We start from the raw sequence: 7,704 nt of genomic DNA on the forward strand, positions 1-7,704 counted from the left end.
CTGTGCAGTCAGACACACAATAGCTAATTTTGTTTGCCTATGAAGTTTATATATAGTTCCTTAGCTGTTAGAGAAAACAGTTCAGCTTTGCTTTTGTTGTTTGGTTTGTTTGTAAATTTGAATTTATTTGTTATATTTTATTTTGAAAACTGTAACTTCTGAACTAATATTTTAACCCTCAGCCCACCAGCCAGTAAGCAGTATTAATTCAAAGACAGATTTTACTCATAGCTGTTAATTAGATAAAACCTCTGACAAATATTCAAAAGTTAGACCTAGATGGATAGTTAAACTATCCAATTAATCTTCTAAAGTGAAATTAAATGTGTTATCTATGTAGACTAGAAAAAGACGCACACAAAAGAGCATTTGTCAGCACAAAGATGCATATAGTTATTGCCACAGGGGCTGTCCCTGCCTTCTATTGTTATTGTTCACTATTTCTTCATTTTATGATCATAGATTAAACACTGAATTTTTAAAATGAAGTATGTTTATTATTATTATTATTATTATTATCCATCTTATCACTCCCATTCTGATTTATTGAGAATTATTACTAGTTTTGGACATTTTCCATATTTTTTGCCAAACTTTGTTGGACCTCCCATGAGATCAATGTGTACTTTTTGACCAGCAGGCCAAGTAGACCTTGAAGTTTATCAGTATCTCTCTGGTTGCTATTGATGTCTCTGATAGCCTGAGTGATTGCCACTAATCACTGCAACCAACAAATAGAGTCGAAAGTATTCATGCACTGGAGTCTGAAAAAGCTCCTAACATCCAGTTTTTTACACAGTGTTTTCCTAAAATGAGAAAATGACCTTTTGATCACTTGGAGTCTCTCTGGACATTGATGACATTGTTACTTGTTTAATTACTCTGAGAAAATCAGAGTGGCTTATGTGGTAAAGAAATCTGTAACTTGCATGAGAGAAAGACACCATCAAAATTCTCCCTGGAGAAATGCTGAATTTAGAGCAGTGAAAAAAAAAAAAAACCTAGGAAGTTTCTGATGCAAAATATGCACTTCTGATGAGAACCATGTTCAGAATAACCTTTGTGAGAATGACAGAGTGCTGAAGGGGGAGATAAAGAATATTTTACCATTCTTGCTGATAATTTTCAGCAGTAAAATATGAAGTATACTGCTGCATAGATGAGCAGAAACTGAAATCTGGAAGTGCCTGCTATTTTTCATTGTGTGTGAAAGGATAGAAGATAATTCATTCAGATGTAGACTGATACCAGGTAGACATCTGAAACTTCTGAAGGAGGGGAGACACATGCAATGGACTAAACAGCCCCAGTTCCTTCAGTCTCTTCTCATACGGCATATTCTCCAAGCCCTTCACAAGCCTTGTTGCCCTTCTTTGGACCTGCTCCAGCACTTCAATGTCCTTTCTGTACTGAGGTGCCCAAAAGTGAACACAGTACTCAAGGTGAGGCCTCACCAGTGCTGAGTACAGGGGCAGGATGACTTCCCTTGTCCTGTTCAACACACCATTCCTGATACAAGCCAGGACACCATTGGCCTTCTTGGCCACCTGGGCACACTGCTGGCTCATATTCAGCTGACTGTCCATCAGTACACCAAGGTCCCTTTCCATCAGGAAGATTTCTAGCCACTCTTCTCCAAGCCTGTAGGGTTGCCTGGGGTTGCTGTGACCAAAATGCAGAACCCAACATTTGGCCCTATTGAAACTCATGCAGTTTGCCTTGGCCATCGATCCAGTCTATCCAGGTCCCTCTGTAGTGCCTTTCTCCCCTCAGGTAGATCAGTGCTACCTATCCTGATAATGTGGGGACTGGCCTATTGTCCAGCAGGTAGAGAAAAACAAAAAATATATTAGAATATTTTAACAGCAGTGGTTGCAAGTAGTTTTATTTAGCATTCATTATTCTGATGAATTATTAATAAAAAACACATAACATTGAAGTAACATAAATTCTCATTGAATACCTCTACTTAAATGTGCACAATTCAAAATTGCACAAATGGGTTGTTCAGAATTGCATTTTGGTCTAACAAATGGTGATAAAGCAAGAGTATCTTCCAGACCTTTCTTTCAGTGTCACATAAATAGAAATGCCCTTGGAGAATGTAATGACTATTCCCAAAGCTCTCACGTCAGAGAAATATCTTCTTCTGTCTTTGGGTATGTCTCTTGAGAATCTTTTAAAAGTTCCATTTCTTCCTTCTGGTTTTGCTGTTGTCACAAAACTAATTACATTTTAACTTTGACCACTGTGACTTCTCTAATACATGAAAAGAAAAAAAGAAGAAAAAAAAAAGAGGAAAAGGATAGTGCTGCCTACACTTTAGGTCTCTGTTCACAATGATGCAGCATCTAATTGTTATTTGGTGCCCTCCTAGAAACTCTCTTCAGCCTAAGCTCTCGGAAGTAAGAAGATATTTTCACCATTTTTCCTTACAATGTAAGGTCATATGTTCTAGGAGGATGCAAAGTAATTGAGTAACTTGAGCAAAAGAAAAGGCTGGGTGTACATACAGATACAATCAAAGACCAGAAGAAAATAAGTGATTTCAGCAAAATAGCTGAGAGTAAAGAGTGATCAGCAAGCTCATGATCATTTGTTCGTATCTGAAAGCAGCACTTACTTTTCCAGGTATTAACCTCTAGTATACCCTACAAATTATGGCAATGAAATTGGTATGGTATGAAATTGGTAGGCAAATTGTGTGACAGAGAAATTGACTGGAGGATCCATACCATCATCCCTGCAAGAGAGGCACTGGGAGGACATTCGGCAAGTAGTGGTAGATCCTCTACTCTCTTGCCATCAGGCAGAAGGAGGGGACCTAAGAGATCCAGAGTGGAAATAGATCCCTGCTTAGGGTGACAACTGAACCCCCTCACAGCCTGTCTCGTCTTCCCATGTGCCCTGGCAAAATAGGTGTGAGGATCTGGAACCTGAAGGGGAAGTAATTGAGGATGTTGAAGAAAGTCCATGCAGATGATCCATGGTCAAGCCATGTTGGCTGTCTCGGATCACTTCCATGTCTTGCATATGTCTTAACATAGATTTCAGGAGAATCTATTCCATGATTTTCCCAGGCACAGAGGTGAAGCTCACCAGTCTATAGTTCCCCAGGTCTTCCTTTCTATCCTTCTTAAAAATGAGAGTGATGTTTCCTTCTTTCCAGTCACTGGAGACTTTGCCAGACAGCCATGACTTTTCAAATACAATGGACAGTGCTTGGCAACCATATCAGGTAGTCTCCAGTTAGGAGGATAGAGGAACTGGCAACTTACTCAAGATGTTCATATAGCTGGGTACACTTGCACTATTTCTTCCTTCAAGCCCTAGAGAGACTTCCAGATTGTAGAGTTACCTGCACATTGGTAAGAGAACACTGAAGATTGTGCTTCAAAACAAATAGGATTCAGCAGCCATCTGAAGAGAAATGCATTCTAGAAAGTGTTTGTCTGCCATTTATTGACTAATTTGCTCTAACATTTGATCATACTAATGAAGTCACAAGCCAAATAATAAACAAACATTTTATTTTCTGAATGTACTATTATGCTACAAGTAGTACTAATTCTAGGAATTTCAGCACACAGGGAGAGTCAACAGATGGCTATAGGAAAGATTAAAAAAATCCAGGGGATTAAAGCATCTTGGCATCCTGACATAAAGGAGAAAACGATTCAATAATATTATGTTAGAATCACATAACATGTACTGGAAAGTACAAGTATTGATACAAAATTTGGATCAATCTCCAGTGTAAGTGGTTGTTCCCATTGGAAACAAGACTCCTATCTCTCAACCAGAGGGTGTTTGAGTTTTGTGCATGCTGTGGACAAAGAAACCATCTCAGCCTCACTCTAACTTAGGAACACGTGAACTCTAACTTACACTCTGCCTGAGGAAGCATAGGAAGGTGTAATGAAGAATAAGGCTTTGAGAACTAAAATCTGGAAAGGCTAACCATGAGCTAGCTTGCAAACTTTTTGCCCAACTTAAGAACATATGTCTTATGCTAACAGTAAATGAAAACTGTTTGTATTAATAAAGTGTCAAAGCTTTCAAGCCAAACTGGCTCTGAGAAAACTTTCCTTACTTGTCCCAGTTTTCATTGCCAAGTCCAAAAATTTTTCAGGGAAAGTCATGAACACACCAAATTCTTCACTAGAACACTTCTAACGGTCTCACTGTGGTATAATTGCCAGGCATTCTTGAATATACAAATATAGCTGCTGCCTATAAATTCAACCAATAACTGAGTGTAGGGGACAAACACTGAGTAAGACTTATTTCTTTCTGTCACATACAACAAGATGATCCAATGGAGCTGATCAACTGAAAAGGCAAATGGCATTGCTAAGCACTTGTAGGGAGTGGTTTAACTGCAAACTGAAAATCTGAACAGAATATAGGGCTGAATATGTATGAGGAATCAGATTCCAACTGCTGGAATACAGCCCTGCTGTGTCTGCAAGTCAGAGGGACTTAAAATCTGAGCAGGCACAAATGAAATCTAAGACCCAAGCAGAGCACTACACCGAACCATGAAGTATGGCTGCTCGGCTGTCAGAACTGTGACAATGTGCCCCTCCTCTTCCCTGGAAATGGAATCACAGAAGGCAGCACATGGCATCCATCCAACCCAGAGATGACTTTCCATAAAGGTGACTCTGAAGCAGCAGAGAACATGCAGATTAGTAAATAGCCTGACAAATTTGTGTGAAGCATCGGTAACACAGCTTACCAGCTGCACAACATTAACTTTAAAATAAGAGATGGGTGCTACAAAGACCTCTGGAGGGAATTTTACTCAGCATCACATGAAAGTACTTCCACAACAAATTTAATAATAAATATGAAACCATAAAATTAATTGCAAAAGCAAACAGAACATGTAGAACATGGACACTATAACATGGGATAACTCAAGTTAAACCACAGAGTACAGTAAACAGCTACAGCGTGTTCAGAATCTGTGATGAGAAAAATGTGCAAACAGGAAAACACAGTCACTGTCCAAAGGACCTGCAGATTCTGTTCTGCCATTCTGTACAGATAGACTTAGGTGAAATCAACTTTGAGACACTATAAATGCTGGGAAGACAAGAAATTAGGGAGACATTTGCACAAAGTATTTGTAGATGCCAAGAGAACAAGTCCTCAGGAGACTAGGGAATAAGTTCACTTAAAGTAACAACTCTCAGAATAAAACTGGAAGGATAATATTTCATGTGGTTCTGAGTAACAAAAATTTCACTCTTGAAGCCATAAACTAATGTGCTACCTAATGGAGGCGTTCTCCACTTGAATATGCTATTCTCTAATTAAAAGTGAGGTTTGCACTTCCTTTTACTCATTTGATGTTGGATACCATTGAGGATGGAGATCCACTTCCAATTGTGTTTTGTTATGGAATAACCCTATTAGACACTATTGGCATTCAGAGAATGTCTGGCTAGTCTTCCATTTCCTTTGCACCTAAGTCCTGACCTCATTTCTTATGAGAGGGATTTTTTTCTCATCAACTTACTGCATGTAGATGGAGTTTTCATCATATGTGTGCTTAGGATCTCCTTTCCCAAATATCCAGGAAGAGGCTGAGCTGTGCTCATTATATTCAGAAGAGTAGTAAAAACATTTTGTTTTTGTTTTTCCTTTCCTCTCTAAGAACAGAACATTTCTGGGGTGGAGGCCCAGCTCAGGAAGAAATGCAGAGCCCTTAACTAATTCTTTAAGGGGAGTGGGATCTGAGAAGAATGAGACAATTTCCATTTTCCCTTGAATTCTTTCCAGGACAATACACATTTTTCTAGGGGAAGTGTCATCTCAAGTTGCATTAATTAGAACATTGCTTTATAAACAGCATAAAGGAATACAAAAACCTATTTTTACAGTCCCCAAAAGAGAGAAAAAAATCCAGTGCTTCCTCTATGTGCTATGTGTCAAGATGAAGCACATCATGCTGCTATTAAACATTAGGTCAGGATATCATTCTAGCTTTGGATATCTTGATTGAAGACATTTGAAAGTTTAAGCCAGTCTTATCACAGAAGAAAATGAGAATGCGTAGGGCTCAATTAAGAGCTAAATTAGTTGCAACCTACAAAGATAATGAGAGACAGCTTATGTTGTCTGGAGAGGTAACATTTCTTACTGAAGTTACACTGAGCAGAGTTTTTGCAAAATAACTTCAGTATTATAGGCTGACTTTCCCAGGAAATCTCCCTCTTTTCCCTTACCACAATTTGCTGCCATGCTCCATTCTTTGAATTCAGGTCTAAACACAGGGTTATGGTGAAATGTGATTCTTCTGTGACAACATCTTTTCTAAAAGCCTACCAACATAAGAATCTGATTTATGTAATATCTTGGCCTGGATTCTAAAGGAGGAAACAAATATCATTCAGAAGTCAAACTTTGTAATGCCATGATCAATGCATCCCAGGATACAGTTGGCCTTCTTGGCTGCCTGGACACACTGTTGACTCATGTTCAACTTGCTGTCAGCCAAGATGCCCAAATCTCTTTCAGTAGTGCAGCTCTCCAGCATCTCATCGCCCAGTCTGTAAGTGTAGTCGGGGTTGCCCCTTCCCAAGTGCATAATCTGTCTCTGATCCTTGTAAGGAAGAATACCAGGAGGCGGGAAAAAGTGCATTTTTGCCTTTTTCATATTTTTTCCTTCATGCTAGTTTGACAACAAAAGGAAAGGTTAAAATGTTTGTTATTAAAGGAGTTCTACATTTCAAATTAGAATTGTGTTTGTTCTTACTCTTGCTTCATTTCCAAGGTAATGTGGGGCAGATTGTAATACATGGCTCTCCTGGGAATTGGAAATGTTCAGAGTGGGATGTTGACAAAATATCTCTCCATTGTTTTAAGATTTTTTTAATGTTCTGTGTTGACTGTTCATCGTGTACTAGAAGCTAAATCACAGACATGGCGTGGTCTGGAGTTAGGGAACTGACTTCAGAGAAACTGAGCACTTTGGGCTTCGTAATGACTTTTCACAGGTGAGCCAAATCTATACAACAAGTTTTTGGAATGGCTGGTTCTTTACTTGAACACAGTAGTTTAACCATATGCTAAATTTGGCAACAAATTTGGTAACAAATTTGGTGCAGATTCACTAAGTACAGACCATTCATTCAGCAAAAGTATTTGTAAACACACAAGAATTATGTGAGTCTTATCTGGACTGATACTGAACTGGCTGGCCCTCTCTCAGAACACACAATGTCAAATATTCCATTGCATCAGCACGTGTGGCAAATATAGAACTGAGGATAATGAGTGTACTGAAGCCAGCACAGTTCATGTATCCCACAGTGACTCTGAGACTTTCACATGAAGGTAAACAAATTATTGGGTATGTCAATATTTTGGAGAAAGAAATCTGTCAGGATTAAAAATTGAACAGCTCATTATTATTTTTTTTAATATGTTTTTATTAACATGCTTAATGTTATTTCTTTTTTTCTACTACTTTTTTTTTTTTTTTTTTTGCCTCTGTAAGCAATAAGTATGAACAACTACATCATCATTATTTTTTCCTACTACTACAGAACTAAGGGACAAGTTACCCTTTTCTGTCCTGCTACTTGGTATTATTTCCTTAGAAAGGAGATGACAAATTAGGAAAATGAAATTCTTAAATTTCACTTATTTATACTCAGCAACAAGGAAGGAGAAAAACGAACTTTAAAAAAA

Source organism: Meleagris gallopavo, chromosome 1 (genome assembly GCF_000146605.3).
Source record: "Meleagris gallopavo isolate NT-WF06-2002-E0010 breed Aviagen turkey brand Nicholas breeding stock chromosome 1, Turkey_5.1, whole genome shotgun sequence".
Lineage (NCBI taxonomy): Eukaryota > Metazoa > Chordata > Aves > Galliformes > Phasianidae > Meleagris > Meleagris gallopavo.